Genomic DNA, 15,892 nt, shown 5'->3' on the forward strand with positions numbered 1-15,892 from the left:
ATTATAATGTTTAGATTCAGTATGACTTGACAGGACTCTGTTTTAAAAACGTTGAGTTCTACCTCGGTAAGTGCTGGGTGACCAGACCTCCATCAACAGGGTGAAATGGCCTCTGTCCTCCCTCTCCTGATATCCTCTGGCCGTCCAACATTGTAAATGCACTTTAGTTGTTTCATATTCATTATTCTCGGTTTTATGGGTCTCCATTTCATTCAGATGATGGTTTCAAAGTGAGAGTTTATGTTTTGGGCAGCGTTCAGCTTGCTCAATAATCATTTTCCATTTGCCTTCCTGAGCCCTGGATCATTTCTGCATTCCTTTCTCAGGCCCGCATGCGGAGAGAGAAAGGACAAACTGAAGGGCATCCAGAAAGCTACCTGGGGTGGAGGGACGACAGAAACAATGCCCTCTGGTGAAAGAGCTGGTGGCAGGGAAGCAGGGGAGGCTTCCCTCCCCAGACATTTGTCATGAGAAAGGAGGATTCAATCTGTGATCCCTGGGGCAGGAGGAGGATGGAACTACAGGGACTGTTGTCTTGTGGTTTTTCTTTATTCAAGTCTGGTATGGGGAAAATTGCATGGCAGGGAGAGGGATGTTCAAACACAGAGCTGGACCTGTCTCTGGGCTTACTATCCTTCTGGACTTCAGGGATTAAGGTCCCAACCTTACCTTGGCTGGTCCCATGTGCCCTGCTGGCCTTTTCTCACCTAACTCCCCCTCTTTTTCTCTCTTCCAACCACACTGGCCTCTCTCAGTTCCCTTACTCATCATACTACTTCCTGCCACAGGGCCTTTACATGCACTGCCCCTCTGCCCAAAATGTTCTTGCCTCTTCTTTTTTACCTAGTAACCCCCTTTCCACCAATCAGATTTCAGCTCGAGCCATGCTTTCTTAGAGAAGCCTTCCTGACCTCCCTGACAAAGTCTAGTTTCCCTCTTTTGAGTTCTTACATCACCAAGTACCTCTCCTTTCCCACCACTTTAGCTTAGTTATAATTTTAAATGTATTTATATGATTATCTGATTACAGCTACCTCCCTCTTGTAGACTGTAAGCTCCCCACTCAATTCTCTTTTTTGTACGAGGTCTCTTTTGCTCCCCACTCAATTCTCAACACTATTTCTGCCCTGGTCCACAGCAGGTATTCAGTAAATATGTGTTGAAGGAAGAACGAATGGAAGGAAGGAACAACAGATATTCTAGCAGATACTAGATGGGGTGCCAAGATTTTAGAGAATGAATTCAGGCATCAACTAATGGATGAGATAAATAAATACTAACCCATAATTCTGTGACTTTATCATATTAAGACCTCTCCTTGTCCCTTCCTGTTAATACCTGAATATACAGTTATTTGTGTTACAATTTTCAATAGAACAGTATTGGAAGAAGTGCTCAGTGAGTACACCAAAGGGTGTTTTTACATTGACAAGGGAAGTAGATTTAGCTCAGTGTGAGTGTATATAGGTATATAGACATATAGATATATATGTAAAATAATAAAATATAACAAATATATATAAAATGATATGATTACATATAATAAAAGTATAAATTTAAAAGTATAAATAATAAATACATAAGTAAATATATAAATAAATATATTAAATTTTTATTTATAATAAGTATAATATATATAATGAAAATTTCTTTTGCAAAAATCACTGGCATACTCTAGCCATTTTGCAAGTACCATCACTTCAGAAAGCACCTTAGTTTCTTTCCTAGTTGGCATGCTTTGTGGTATCAGTGAAGATACTGGCGTATTATCATCTTATTTTTGCCAGCCTGATGGGAGGGGAATGTTATCTTGTCTTCCTCAGTATTTCTTTGATTTTCAGTGATGATACATATCATCTTCTTATGTATTTTGTCTTAATTCCCTTATCATATCTTTTACCCCACTTAAACTGGACTATAATGCAAATGTTGATTTGTGGAAGCTCTTTTTACATAAGCAACTCTTATCCTTTGTTACACAAGTTACAAATACATTCTTCTAGATTGTCATTTGTGGCTTTTCCTGATTTTTTCCAGCCATGTTTCTCTATCATAAAATCATTATTTTTTCCTTTGTCATTGATTAGTAGTATTTTGTAGAAAGGTGTTCCAAGAGTACACCAATATTTTATTCCTCATCAAATTTCCTCCCATGAAACTTAGCAGCCACTGTCAACTTTCTCCTGAGTCTGCTATCACTGTGATAGTGGTAACTTTCTTTTTTTTTTTTTTAAGGGTTTTATTTGACAATTATTTGACATGACAAGTGGGCAGAGAGATAGACAGAGAGGGGGGGAAGCAGGCTCCCCACTGAGCAGAGAGCCTGATGTGGGGCTCGATCCCAGACCCTGAGATCATGACCTGAGCCGAAGGCAGAGGCTAAATCCACTGAGCCATCCAAGTGCCCCATATAGTGCTGACTTTCTATCATGCTTTCTATATTTATTAATTGGCAATATATTGCAAACAAGAGTTTTTCCTTTCCATCTTTCATTTATGTATGTCTTCATATATGTAATTATAGCAGTTTGAATGTGTCAGTTTCTATGTTCTTTAGTTGTATTTTGATGTTCTCAATATTTTGATGCTCAAAGTGTTCCAGATTTGGCTACTGGGAGAACTTCAGGGTGACTCTTGTGTTCTTTGGACATGTCCCCATCATTCTGTGAGCATGTCTTACTTTCTATCACAAAGGGATAGTCCAGGTTCATCTTACATTCTCCCTGTCACAGACCTAGGACCAACCCAGGAGCCTAGGGTCCTTGCGGTGGAAGATGGTATTAAGATCTGGGCTTGGTGTAGGCATTGCTACTGAAGTGTCACTGCTTCTAGTCGCTCTCAGTGGACAGAGCTCAGAAGTTCATGTATTATATATGGATCATACACACAGACACACAGACACACAAATGAATGTACCTATAACTATTCCTATATCTATCAGTGCATATATATTTTAAATCCATGCATTTCTACCAATATCTCTAATATCAGTCCAGCACTTCAGGAATCTTCCTAGACTTCCCCTTTTCCACACTTAAAAATAAGTACCTTCTCCAACAGTGAGAAATCTGAGCCTCTTTACCCTCAATATATTATATGCTTCTTTCTCAATTTATTTGTTTGTTCAGTGTACCAATCTCCCAACCAATCCTGCTGTCTTCTTCACCTGCCACACCTGTGCCCCACCCATGCACCTCCTGCACTTGGACACAGAACCCTGTCATTTGTGTTTTATTTGTAAAAGTCTTTGTCATACTAAAGTTTCAAATAGTCGAATCTAGCTCTTTTTCTAAATTACTATATTATTTTAATCTTATCTTTCTTTCTCTTAGCCTCAGTTTTCTTGGCTATGAAGTGAGTAGGTTTACTTATTTGACTTCTTAGAAAACTTCCCATTCAAAAATTATGTATGTCAATAATATTCTCATGGTACTTACTTTTGTACTCAAAATTAATACTAAGAATAAGAGGAATCTGCTTTTAAGAAATATCACAAGGACACGACCACAAAGGTTTACATATGCATATGTTAACCAGCACATTACTAAGGACAGCATAAATTTTCAAACAGCCTAAATTCCATAGTAGAGAATTTGTTAAGCAAATTATGTTAGAGCAATAGAACTGAATGCTATGAAAATAGTAGAAATCAGGTTTTTAAAGAATATTTAAGAAGAAGCTATTTATAGAATAGTTGAAGGCTGGGAATACCTGGATGACACAGCTGGTTAAGCATCTCACTTTTGGTTTTGGCTCAGGTCATGATCTCAGGAGTGAGATCGGGTCCGTGTCAGGCTCTGCACAGAGTATCGAGTCACTTGAGATTCTCTCTCCCTCTGCCTCTCCTGCTAGTGCTTTCTCTCTCTTTCTCCTGCTCTCTCAAATAAATCAATCTTTAAAAAAAGGGCGGGGGCGGGGGGTGCACGCCTGGGTGGCTCATTTGGTTAAGCAACTGCTTTCAGCTCAGGTCACGATCCCAGAATCCCGGGATCAAGTCCTGCATCAGACTCCCAGCTCCATGGGGAGTCTGCTTCTCCCTCTGACCTTCTCGCCTCTCGTGCTCTCTCTCGCTGTCTCCTCTCTCAAATCAATAAATAAAATCTTTAAAAAAACAAAAAAAAAGAATAGTTGGAAGGTGAAATGTAGGTTACAAAACAATACATGAAACATGATGCCCATTCTATAAAAAGAAAAAATACATATATACAGAGCAAAAAAAGAACCAAAAGAAATATACTAAGAAGTTACAAGTCATTCTTTCTGGATTGGAGGACTGAGGGTGTAGTAGGCAGAGCGATGGCCCCCAAAGAGGACCACGTTCTAAGCCCTCAAGTCTGTGAATGTCACCCTATGCAGTAACATGTGTATGTGATTAACTTAAGGATCTTGAGAGGGGAAGATCAGTCTGGACTATGCAGGAGGCCCATGAAATCCCAAGGGTTCTACTAGCTTTGAAAATAGAGGAAGTGACCGTGAGCCGGGGAATGCAGAGAGCCTCCGGGAGACAGACAAGGCAAGGAAACAGATGCTCCCGAGAACATCCAGGAGGAATAAAACCCTGCTGACACGTTGATTTTAGCCCAGTGAGGCTTCTGACTTCCGACCCTTAAGCAACTAAGTTTATGGCAACTTATTACAGCAGCAATAGAAAACTAATACAGAGTGATTTCTATTTTGTTCTTTGGGCTTTCCGCATTTGCATTTTCAAAAGTAAGCATTATTATATTTGTAATCAGAAAAAATATGTGAATAATGATCATCACAAATTTGTATAGAATGTAATAGCTTACAAAGCACTTTCACAGACATGCCCTTACAGACACACATGTCCTTCATCAGATGTAAGAGGCAGTAAACAGGGGACAGCGTCCATCTCACATCTTTGCTCTCTGGGCTGAGCTGAGCCCCCATAACTTACCATGGTAAAACCAAAAAGGACTGAGAGCCAGAAAAAAGAGACATACAATGACAGTGGTACACCAACAACAGGCCCACAATTGTGAATCGGCTTCAAATAAGAGTGTGGAAAATCCTGTTCAGCTTTAAGGAGATGAGAGTAAGGTTCTAAGGTAGTAAAACGAAGGAAAATTTTGGAAATATAGCCATATTTAAATATTGAGAACATCCACCAGAACACAGGGTCATTGGGAATAAAAGAAAAAAGGGCCAGTAAATAAGTCACAGGGATAGAAAGTACAGAATAGGGATCACAGTCGATAACATTATAATAACTTGGTATAGTGACAGATGGTAACCAGGCTTATCACAGTGAGCATGTAGCAATATATATATGTATATCTTGTACACCTGAAACTAATATAGTATCATATGCCAATTATATTTCAATTAAAAAAAAAAGGAAAAGGGCTAGTCCCTGGGTTTTGGAGGTGGTAGGAGCATAGTACAAAGCCATGCCTGCCAGTGGCTTTGTGTCCAAGATTCCAGGACCTTAGGCATGGGGACATTCCAGGCTTTCTGAGACTCCATGCAGAATACACAGAGCTACAAGGTAGCCACGTTGGAAATCTGGCCTTCCCACGTGAGGATGAGAGGAGGGGCTGTGTAACATATTACCATGGAGGGATCCAATCCTTAAACAAAGAGCAGCAACTATTACCCTTATAGGACCTGGAACCAGGGTCTTTGATGGGCAGCATCCACTGGGTTCTAGGAGGGACATGAAATGTCTACCAAAGGCTTCAGATTGAGGACAGACTGACATGTTCATTAACCAAATACTTTCCAAGGGCTTACTCTGGCCCTATGCTAGCAGCTGAAGGAACAGAGATATAAACAAGGTCTGTTCCCTGTCATGAGGAAGCTAATTTCATTCACATCCATCACCTAATTTCACTGGATACACACACATACACACACAATTGTGTTTTACTCTTCCCGGTTCCTAGGCATTACTATTGCCTTCGTGAGATTTGTAAATCCTCTAGAAGATACACTTGACCTTGCATTTTTTACCTCTTCTTGATATCTAACACAATGATAGTCGCCTGATAGCCAGTTGATTGATGGACTCTTGGAGCTTTTAGACTATCCAGCTCTGTTGAGCTTACTTACTCAGTTCTGGGAAATGCTAAAATAAAGAGCTAGTATTTTCTGAGCATCTATTATGTGCAAGCCATTTTAGTAGGTGCTACAAAGGCTGAAAAGATGCAAAAGAAGCGGAGTCCTGTCCTTAGGGAGTTCACAGTCTAGTAGGGGAGACAGACTTGAAAAATGAATTACAAATAAAAACCTAAGTGACAACAACACAGAACAATAAAAGAGACATCAAAAAGGTAATGTCAGTTTAACAGCCTTCTGTTTGGAGCAATCAAGAAAGGTCTATACAGAGTAGGTGGGATTTGAGCTGAAAGATCATTAGGATTTGAAGGAAGATAAGAAAGAGGGCGGGCCAAGTGGGAAAGATACTGTGAAGGTTGCGGGTAGAAAAGCACAAACACACAGATGTAAAAGTGAGGATCTAAATGTCACAAACATCATATCTGACTTGCCTCTTACAAATATGCATTAATATATCTCTCTCCAGTTCCTTTTCTTTCTAGGAAGTCGCTTAACAGATTGGTGAAGATGCTTTCTGCTAAAAATTTCCAGATTAAAAACTTGCTGACTTTTAAATAACCATGACCTTTTAAAGTAACCATCTCTGTTGTGATCATTGATAGTTATTACTTCTTTACAAAAGGGAAAGGAAGGGGCACCTGGGTGACCTAGTGAGTTAAGAATCCAACTCTTAACTTTGGGGGGGTCACCGTCTCAGGGTGGTGGCCCACGTGGGGCTCTGTGCTCAGCAGGGAGTCCGCGAGTGACTCTCTCTCCTTTTCCCTCTGCCCCTTCCACGCACCTAAAATAAATAAATAAATCTTTTAAAAAAAAAAAAAAAAGGAAAAGGAAAAGAAATCCAATGTTTAAGAAAAAAGTTTAGATGAAAAACGGCCTCAGGCAACTAGTCAGGGCCCTTCCCAGATACAAAAAGTAGCCACAGAAGGAAGTGGGACTTGTTGCCAGTGCAAATTGTGAGGAAAGATTAAAAGGGAGACCCTGACGTTGTCTATCAGAGAATATCCCACGTATTCTGAAAACTGCCCCGAAGGCAAATACATCATACAAATACATCATACAAATATATCAGCCCAAAAGATGAAAAAAAAGAGATAGCTGAAAATATTTTCATCGTGACAGGTAACGGGTTTTGTCCCCGATCTGGCCATTAGCCAGCTGTGGGACTTCAGATAGCTCAGTGGACCTCTGGGGGCCTTGTGTTTCTCCTTGACAAATGGTGAGCTCCTGCCCTCCTTCACACAGGATATTCCGAGAGGCTGAGCCGATATAAGGTGCTGTTCTTATTAAATCAAACGGCATAATCACATGTAAAACTGTCACTCGAGCCCTCAGCAGGTTCTCAGATTGTGAATGGAATCTGAATGGAATTAGCATTATTTTTAAAAGTCAGTGAGCATTCTCATCATCTCAAAGTGATATATAAACATCAAAAATGAATATATTTATCTCAGAGAATAGAAAAACTGAAGTCTACAGAAATGCCGTAATTCCTTCTTTTTTTTTTTTTTTTTTTTTTTTTTAAGATTTTATTTATTTATTTGACAGAGAGAAATCACAAGTAGATGGAGAGGCAGGCAGAGAGAGAGAGAGGGAAGCAGGCCCCCCGCTGAGCAGAGAGCCCGATGCGGGACTCGATCCCAGGACCCCGAGATCATGACCTGAGCCAAAGGCAGCGGCTTAACCCACTGAGCCACCCAGGCGCCCGTAATTCCTTCTTATTCCTTGATGTATACCCAGCACCCAGCACCGTGTCTAGCATGTGATAGCTCCACAGTAAATATCCACTAAATGAATGAATGAATACTTCTCCCTGAGTCTCCCTCTGGTATTCTCATTTGCAAGATCTCCCTATCTCTGTTTTCAAGATACACAAGGTATTCACCAAGGGACCTCAATGAGATTTACTTTTTCTCTTCAGGGAAGGTATTTTATTTATATATAAGAAGGTTAAGAGTTTATATCTAAATTAAAATTTAATAGGCCTTTGGTATAAACAGCAGTGTCTATTATTCAGTGTTTTTTAATGCTATAATAGGCACACTGTTAATCACAAGTTAATACCCAGTGAAGGGAAAATAGATCCCAAAGGGTTTTGAAGCATTAAAGTAAAAGACCTGTCCCTTTAAAAGGTCTGCATCTTCATGTCAGTGAAAGAGACCTGTAATATATAGGTAATGATGATGATGATGATGATGGCGGCTTCTACAGTAAGCACAAAGGCAATGATGACAATAAATTTCACAGTAAAAATTATAATTCCATTTCTTAACCCTGGTAGTACAGGTAAACTAGTGGCCAATTTTGCTATATATGATAATACCATATGCGACTGTCCTTTCATGTTGGCTTAGCCCCCTTATACTGTAAACCCTAACCTTTAGAAAGATTGAATCCAAACCTGAGCATCAGTTCTTGGGTAGAATTTTGGTTGGTCTACATAGAAGAGACCCAGTTCCTCTGTTTATATCCGGTTGTCCCATCCAGGACTTCGGATGTCCACTCTCACCATGAAGATCCCTGCTTCCTTTCGAAGGAAGCCCAGACACTTCTCTGCAGACTTTGAGGTCTTTAACTAACTTTAACCATCAGAGACACTGCCAGAGGAGGGCAAATCCAGGCACTCACACTGCATCCCGCACTTCTCAGGAGGTACCATAGCTTTGCAGGACTCAGGAGGGCAGCAGGTAGGAGCAAAGGAAGGGCTTCTTGCTAATGCTAAGAAAGACCAGAAGATTCTCCACATCCATGTGTTTAAAGCTTGTCCACCAGCATCACGAAACTGAAGCTGAGTGGCCCTTTCCTAGTTTCTAGCTGTCACCTGTGGTCAAGACTTATCATGTGGTAAATTTTCCCTTTCGAAGTTGTCCTTAACATTCATTTTAACTTAATTTTACCTGTATGATAATGTTGGGTTGATGAAATACAAGGTGATTTGCTCTAGGCCTTAACCTACTTCTTAAAACTGAATCCTGAATCTTCCCCTGCCCACTACGCGGTGCTAATTGCTTTTCTCATTGATCATGTCCCAAAGTACTTTCCAAGAGGAGCAAGCTGACCTGCTTGGTGGCATCCATGTTCTATACATGCATTCTCTTTCTGCCTCCCACACGCCCCCTTCATTCCTATAGCTTGCCCTTCCTTTCTTTTCTGTCTTTATACAACTTTCCTTCTTTCAAAATGTTTCGAAATCCAAGTCCTCTTGGAAACCCACCTTAACTAATCCCCCTTCAATTGTTACATCATTCTCTAGCCTTTCAGAGCACAGGTACAGTATTGATGGCCAGAGTCATCACTAACGATAATATTATTTTTTGAATTTTTGCCACATGCCAGACACTCCGTTATATATTTTACATGTAGTATTCCTAAGCCTCACACCCTGAGAAGTAGGTATGATTATCATCCCAAATTTACAGATGAGGAACCTGAGGCTAACGTGACGTGTTCAAGGTCACACAGCTACAAAAAAGTGGCAAACCGGGATGCAAACCAGGACTTAGCTGGCTGACGAGACTGTGCTCTTTCTCTCACGGCAGATGCTCACAGTGGTACTGCACTGAATTGATGGTGACTTTCTTTGTAAATCTCTCCCCCTCCTCAACCACCATCACCAAAGAAAATGTATGTTTCTCTTGTATATCCTCAATATGCTTGTTGAATTGAGTTGAACAGCTTAAAGCCAGAAAACACATCTCCTATTTTTTTAAATATATTCCATCCTTGTGCTCTGCACATAAGGTAATCATTAAATGTTAATGACTAAGCGAAATGGAATAAAATCAGTGTTGTGGTAGCCATTTTTAAGCTTTAAGAGTTTAAATGAGCAAGCCCATACACAGCACCACAGCTGGGAGCGCCATATTGCCATTAAGCCAGAAGGTGGATTCGCGGGATGGGAACATTTGAAAACAGACACCACAAGAATGGCTAAGTCAGTTTTCCAAACCACTTTCTACAAGTAGCTACTGCTTTTCCTCCCATAATAATTTCACAATGATTAGCCTGCTAGGTGAGAAATCCCAGGCAAAAACCTGAGTCTCAGAAGAGTTCAGAATGACTGCTAAGTATTGGGCCCACGTTGGATGTGATATGGACAACAGGTAGAGTCATTCCAATCCAGCCAGTCAAAATGTAGGAGAACTGCCATCTAGATTTCCATTACGGGCTCCATCTTTCAGGGTAAATGCCTTTGTTCTTATCATGAGATTCATGCAATCTCACATTCCAACACATATGGATATCAAAATGCGTACGTGGTGAGGAATCGTGTCTTATGCTACCAATTTCTGCTTCCCTTTGCTTTCTTTGCTCGTAGCACAAAATTTCCTACGTTTTTGCCAAAACCTTACTATGTAGCTTTTTAACTTAATTAAATATATAGGCAATTACTGACACCATCTGTCTTCATAGAAAAAGAACAAGAAGTGACACCAAAAAACTGGCATTCTAAAGGGAATATTCAGCAAACAAAATCTCCTAGCTCCACTCTAGTGATACTTGTCTTTAGAAGCCCTGATGTTATTTTAAATCATTTATGTTTCTTAGAAATAGTGAATTAGAGCTATACTTAAAGGGGGGTGGTGTTGGTATGATTTTTTAAAAAGAAAATATCAAGTAATCTACTGCTTTTTCAGTAAAACAAAAACTTAAGCACGCCGTTGAACATCTGTCACCAGTACAGTCTAACACAGCACTTAAAATGCTTTAAAATCCCTGAAAACCTTTATAAAGTTACATGAATCTTTTGCATAAATAGAACTGTTTTAACAATATGTATATTTCTTTAAACATATATTTTGCTTTCTTAAACATAAGATTCATTGTGTTGCCTATTTTTCCAGGCCCTTATAAATATATAAATAGAATAGCTCTACTTCTTGGTTAGAGTGGATCTTCCTCTAGCATGCCCCCTCCCTAGCCCAGACTAGAGAACCTACTTACTTGTGTCTGACTGTTTAACCTTTTGTGATGCCTCTCCACTCATGTCTTAATACATACATGATATCAAACCAACCCAGTGAAACTTGGTCTGGCTGTTGGGAACCGATACAAAATACAAGTCCAAATATAATAACAAAATTCAGCCCCCATAGGGAGAGAAGAGACAGGAAATACAAAGGAACTCCAGAGACAAGGCACACGTGGCTCCAAGAAGAACACGGAAAATGGCCATTATCACCAAGGACCGTGTTCTCCTACATTAATTCCCTGAGCTGGAAGAGCAGGTGTTTGAACCCCTTGGGGCAACAACTGAGTGCCCTATATAAATAGAAGGGTGCAGAACGAAACGACATCAATAAAGAGGCTCAGTAGAAAGAGGCATTTTTCAAAGAAATACCCATAAAACTTCTACTCATATTAGAGACTTACGGTATACCAAAGAATACGCTACCTCAGATTTGGGGGGAGAAGCATCAATGCATATATTTTGTATTTTTTTGATTCACTTGTTGATGAGGGAACTATGAAGACATGAATTCTACGATTATTTTCCACACATTGCTTGAAGATCGTAGAACACACTTAATCAAATATAAGTAGAGCCCAAACGAAAAATTGACACTTATTTGCCATGAACAGTCTGGTGCGTACTCCTGAGCGGAAGCTATATAGTAAGAAAGAGTGCCTGGAATTTCAGAAGAAGAGATGAGGGGAAGGAGAGAGGAGAGGAGGAGGAAGGAGGGAAAGACCTCCCTCGATGCTGTTCCTTTCATTTGTTAGAAACTGAACCTAGGGACAAATGGTGTCAGAGGGGGTCAGTTAAAAGCAGCCTCTGGGGGGAAGCTGAGTGGAACAGCGGTCTGAAATAGCAGCAGAGCCCTGACAGGTAAGCCAGGACTGAGGAACACTTACTCAGGTGAAACTACAGGGTGATTTTCAGTCAGCAGCTACTTGACTAGAATTTTTCCCAAGGCCCTACATTTCTGGAAAGTGCCACAGGACTTTCATTGATCACAGGTAGGAACCCTGGCTTTCTGCCTACACAGAAGGACAATATTTCTTTGTCTTTATACAGCTCCTTTATTATAGGCTCTCAAAGTGCTTTACAGACAAATAATGGGGACAGTGAGGCAGAAAGGTGTTAAGTGGCTTGCCCAAAGTCCCACAGTAAATCACGGGCCTTCCTCTGGAACCACCTCATAAGTAGTGGAGTTTCTAGGGGTGGTTGCTGGCATCATGGTGCTCCCTCACAGCCTACCAAGCATTTGTTTCCCACCCCCAGGCCGAGAGAAATGTCCAAGATCAAGGGCGGGAGAGAGCCTGGACATCAGAGTATAGCAAACCTAGATCGTAATCCTAGCCTCTCTGCTTAGCTGTGGAACTTGGCATGTTTCTGGGTTCTTTGAGCCTTCACTTCTTCTTCTATAAATCGCGGATGTTAGTACTTACCTCACAAAGTGGTTGTGAGGATGACATAAGAAAATACAGAAGTGTATGCGCATTGTAGACCCTTAACACACATCAATTTCCCTTCCTTTTTACTTCCCCAGTCTGTCTCCTAAAGTCTATCCTCCACATGGTCAAATAGGCAGCTTTCTAAACACCGCCGCTATCAAAAAAAGGTGGCATGTTGGCATGGTGGGGTGCTGAACCTCTTGAATGCCAGAGTCTACAGACAACAAAGGCAACATCATGGAATTCAGAACCAGCTCACAGGATAACCAAATCCAAAAGGTTCTGTGATAACAAACATGTTGCCTGGCACTCAGCCCTCAGGAGGTACTGGATTATTAGATTAACTTGATGGGGATGAGGAAGTGTCCCTGGGGAGCCCCAAGTCGCAGAAGGCAGGCCAGGGTGCTGGGAGGGCCCTGGAATGAGCAACAGAAGGGAAGAAGGAAGTGGACACGTCTCAGAGTTTTCCCATGCCACGTGCCCACTTGCTTGACCAGCCCTGGCTCTCTTCTGGATCTGACCATACCAGCCCCACTTAGTCTGAAAATTGGTACGAAATGAAGGTCTGCGGTGGGGAGGAGACAGAAGTACACTGCATTTTAGAAAAATGACACTGTGTCCTCAGAGCTGACTGAGTCTCTTCGACAAAAGCTAAGACATTATCCCCCCCCCAGCCTACAACTGCTCAATGGGCCGAGGCATGAACCCTTGCCACCCACTATTTTGCTTTAGTGTAGGAAGCAGATAATTTTCACCCATATCTGGAGAAGCTGTTTGAGGTAAAGATTTGCATATCTCGGATAAATTGAGAGGACAGTTTGGAAGGTGGTTTGTCACAGGCTTCCTCATCCCGTCGTTACCGACACCCTCAATTAGATCCCGACGAGCAGCCATACAAGTTGTGCAGGCATCCTTCCAAGAACAGGTCTCTTGGAGACCGGGTTCTGGGTGTCGTGTGTGTGTATAACCGCTTTCCTGAGATACCCTTGCCCATAAAACTCACCCTTTTAAAGTGTGCACTGCAGTGGTTTCTAAGTACGTTCAGAGTCATACCATCATCATCACTACCTAGTTTTAGACACTAAAAAGACATCCTGAAACCCATGAAGAATCATTTCCCATGTCCTCTCTTCCCCAGCCACTGGAAACGATTTTCTGCCTCTATAGATTTCCCTATTCTGGACATTCCATATAAATAGATCATCCAGCAGACATCCCTTTGCGACCGGCTTCTTTCACGTAACAATGTTTTCAAGGTTCATCCATGTCATAGCAGATATGAGGGCTTCATTTTTTTTAATGGCCTAAAAAATATCCCATCGTATGGACAGACCACATTTTGTTCATCTGTTCAATCAGATGGACATCTGGGTTGCTTCCACCTTTGGACTGGTATGAGTAGTGTTGCTGTGAACATTCGTGTGCAAGTTTTTGTGTGAATGCATGCTTTCATTTCTGGTTATACACCTAGGATTAGAATCGATGGGTCTTTTGGCTACCATAAGTTTAACTTTTTGAGAAAGTGCTTACCTGTTTTTGTATGTTTTTTCAAAGTGGCTATACCATTTTACAATCTCGCTAGCAACATATAGGGCTTCCAATTTCTCTGTATCTTTGCCAACACTTGTTACTGTCTTTTTATTTCAGCCATCCTTACGGGTTTGACGCATTATCTCTCTTGTCTTTGTTTTAAAGGGAAGACTTTTTTCCCTTGTATTATTTATTATTGAGTAATCCAACAAAGAGTTATTTTGCACACTTATATCAAGAGTGCTGCGGTAGGTATTAGGCAAGATGCAAATATGATGAGTGAGATGAGTCCCTGCTCTCGGTCTAATTCTCCTCTCTAGGAATTTCCCAAAAGTAAACAAACTTGCCTTGGACCTGCAGTCAAGGGCTCCGAGCTCTGCTCCTGCCCAGGTCTCTTATCTTCTTACAGCCCCAAGCTTAGAGTTTAAGGGGGCTGGACTAGACCAAGTTCAAGGCCATAGCTCTCACTGCCTTTGCTTCTTGCCTACATATTCTGTAACAGAGGTGGTTCTTTCCCAAAAAATTCTGATGTGCTGCACATGTCAAGGAAACTGGGAAGGACAGGCGAACTCTGCTGCTAACTCATTGCCCTCACGGGCCCAGCGTGGTGTGCCCATCTTCATCTCCCTTTACACCACAGCCTTCTGTGTCCCCATGACCAGGCACAGGGATCCTCCCCAGTGAGAGCTACCAAGCAGGAGCTTTCCGCTTTGAAAACCCACACAAAAGCCTTTTGGAGATTATTTGTAGTAACTTTAAAGGAATACTTCTCAACTAAGCAAATTATTCACCATCTCTGACATTTATAGCATGAAAATTAAAGGAGGAGAATATCTATCTGCAGATGAGATTATTATATTGAATTGCCATGGAAGAAGCATATACAATTACTAGTCCTAGAAACCTGTAATAGGTTATAAAAATTGGGTTTTCGTGTTTATTATAGTTTAGTGCCTAGTGTCGAGATAAGAAAATGGCCTTCTAAAAATTCATGATAAAAAAAAAATAAGGAAACACTGAAAAAGAAAAAAGAAATGAGTATGTAATTCTGTACCTTAATACAAATATTAGTTAGGCCATCAGTCTTAAAAGTAATCGAGGGAGGATCATAAATGAATAGAAGTAGTGTAAGTAACTTGGGAAAGGAAACAGAAAAGGCAAGCGTATATTAAATGTTGGGTTTTTAACAATAGTGAAAAACATCCACAGAGCTGCTGATGGTACAGGTGTAGTAGGTGTGTCAGTATTTTCCATTTTGGATCCCTACACACCCTGAAAGAGCATGCGAAGTCACAGAGAAGCTTCTGGCACCGCAAACTGGACTATTAACGCTAAGGACTAGGTGTCATGGAAAGTGCTGGACCACAACTCGGGAAGCCTGGGCTTTGGTCCCAGCTCTTCCCCTGAGGGACCTCATTCCGTGCCTTCACCTTCCAGAGTCTCATCCATAAAATGGGGATGTGGGAATGATGGAGGTCGTTTTAGGTCTGCGGGACAGAATTGTTTAAGACCTCTCTGGGCCCTGAGTATTATTTGCTTCAGAGAGCCCATCACCCTATGTCATAGTAAATGTATTAAAATGTGCTCTCATGGAACAGGATTTAGATACAACTGTATGAATTGTGTTCCATTTAACCAACATATTGAATTTCATCTGTATTTTTTAAAACATTTATGGTTACTTTGTAGTTTTCCTTTTATATTTGGGAGCCAGTAACTTTTTCTTTCCCCCAGAATCCAAATATTTTGAAGGCCTTTGGAAAACATGGAGGCCCTAGGCATGGTGGACTCATGGGCCCTAAGCATTGAGTGTCAGGGCCCAGATTTTCTGCTGCCTCTGGCCTCACAGACTCTAAATGCCCCATATAAGGCAGTATCCAGGGTGGGC

The 15,892-nt window shown here is 41.1% G+C and overlaps 1 protein-coding gene across 1 annotated transcript in view; it reads left to right on the forward strand.

Annotated features, from left to right (window-relative positions):
• The window catches only part of IQCH (IQ motif containing H), a 131,917-nt gene that overhangs the window by 78,200 nt on the left and 37,825 nt on the right, over window positions 1–15,892 (forward strand). The window lies entirely within an intron of this gene.

The sequence above is a fragment of the Mustela nigripes genome, chromosome 13 (genome assembly GCF_022355385.1).
Source record: "Mustela nigripes isolate SB6536 chromosome 13, MUSNIG.SB6536, whole genome shotgun sequence".
NCBI classification, from domain to species: Eukaryota; Metazoa; Chordata; class Mammalia; order Carnivora; family Mustelidae; genus Mustela; species Mustela nigripes.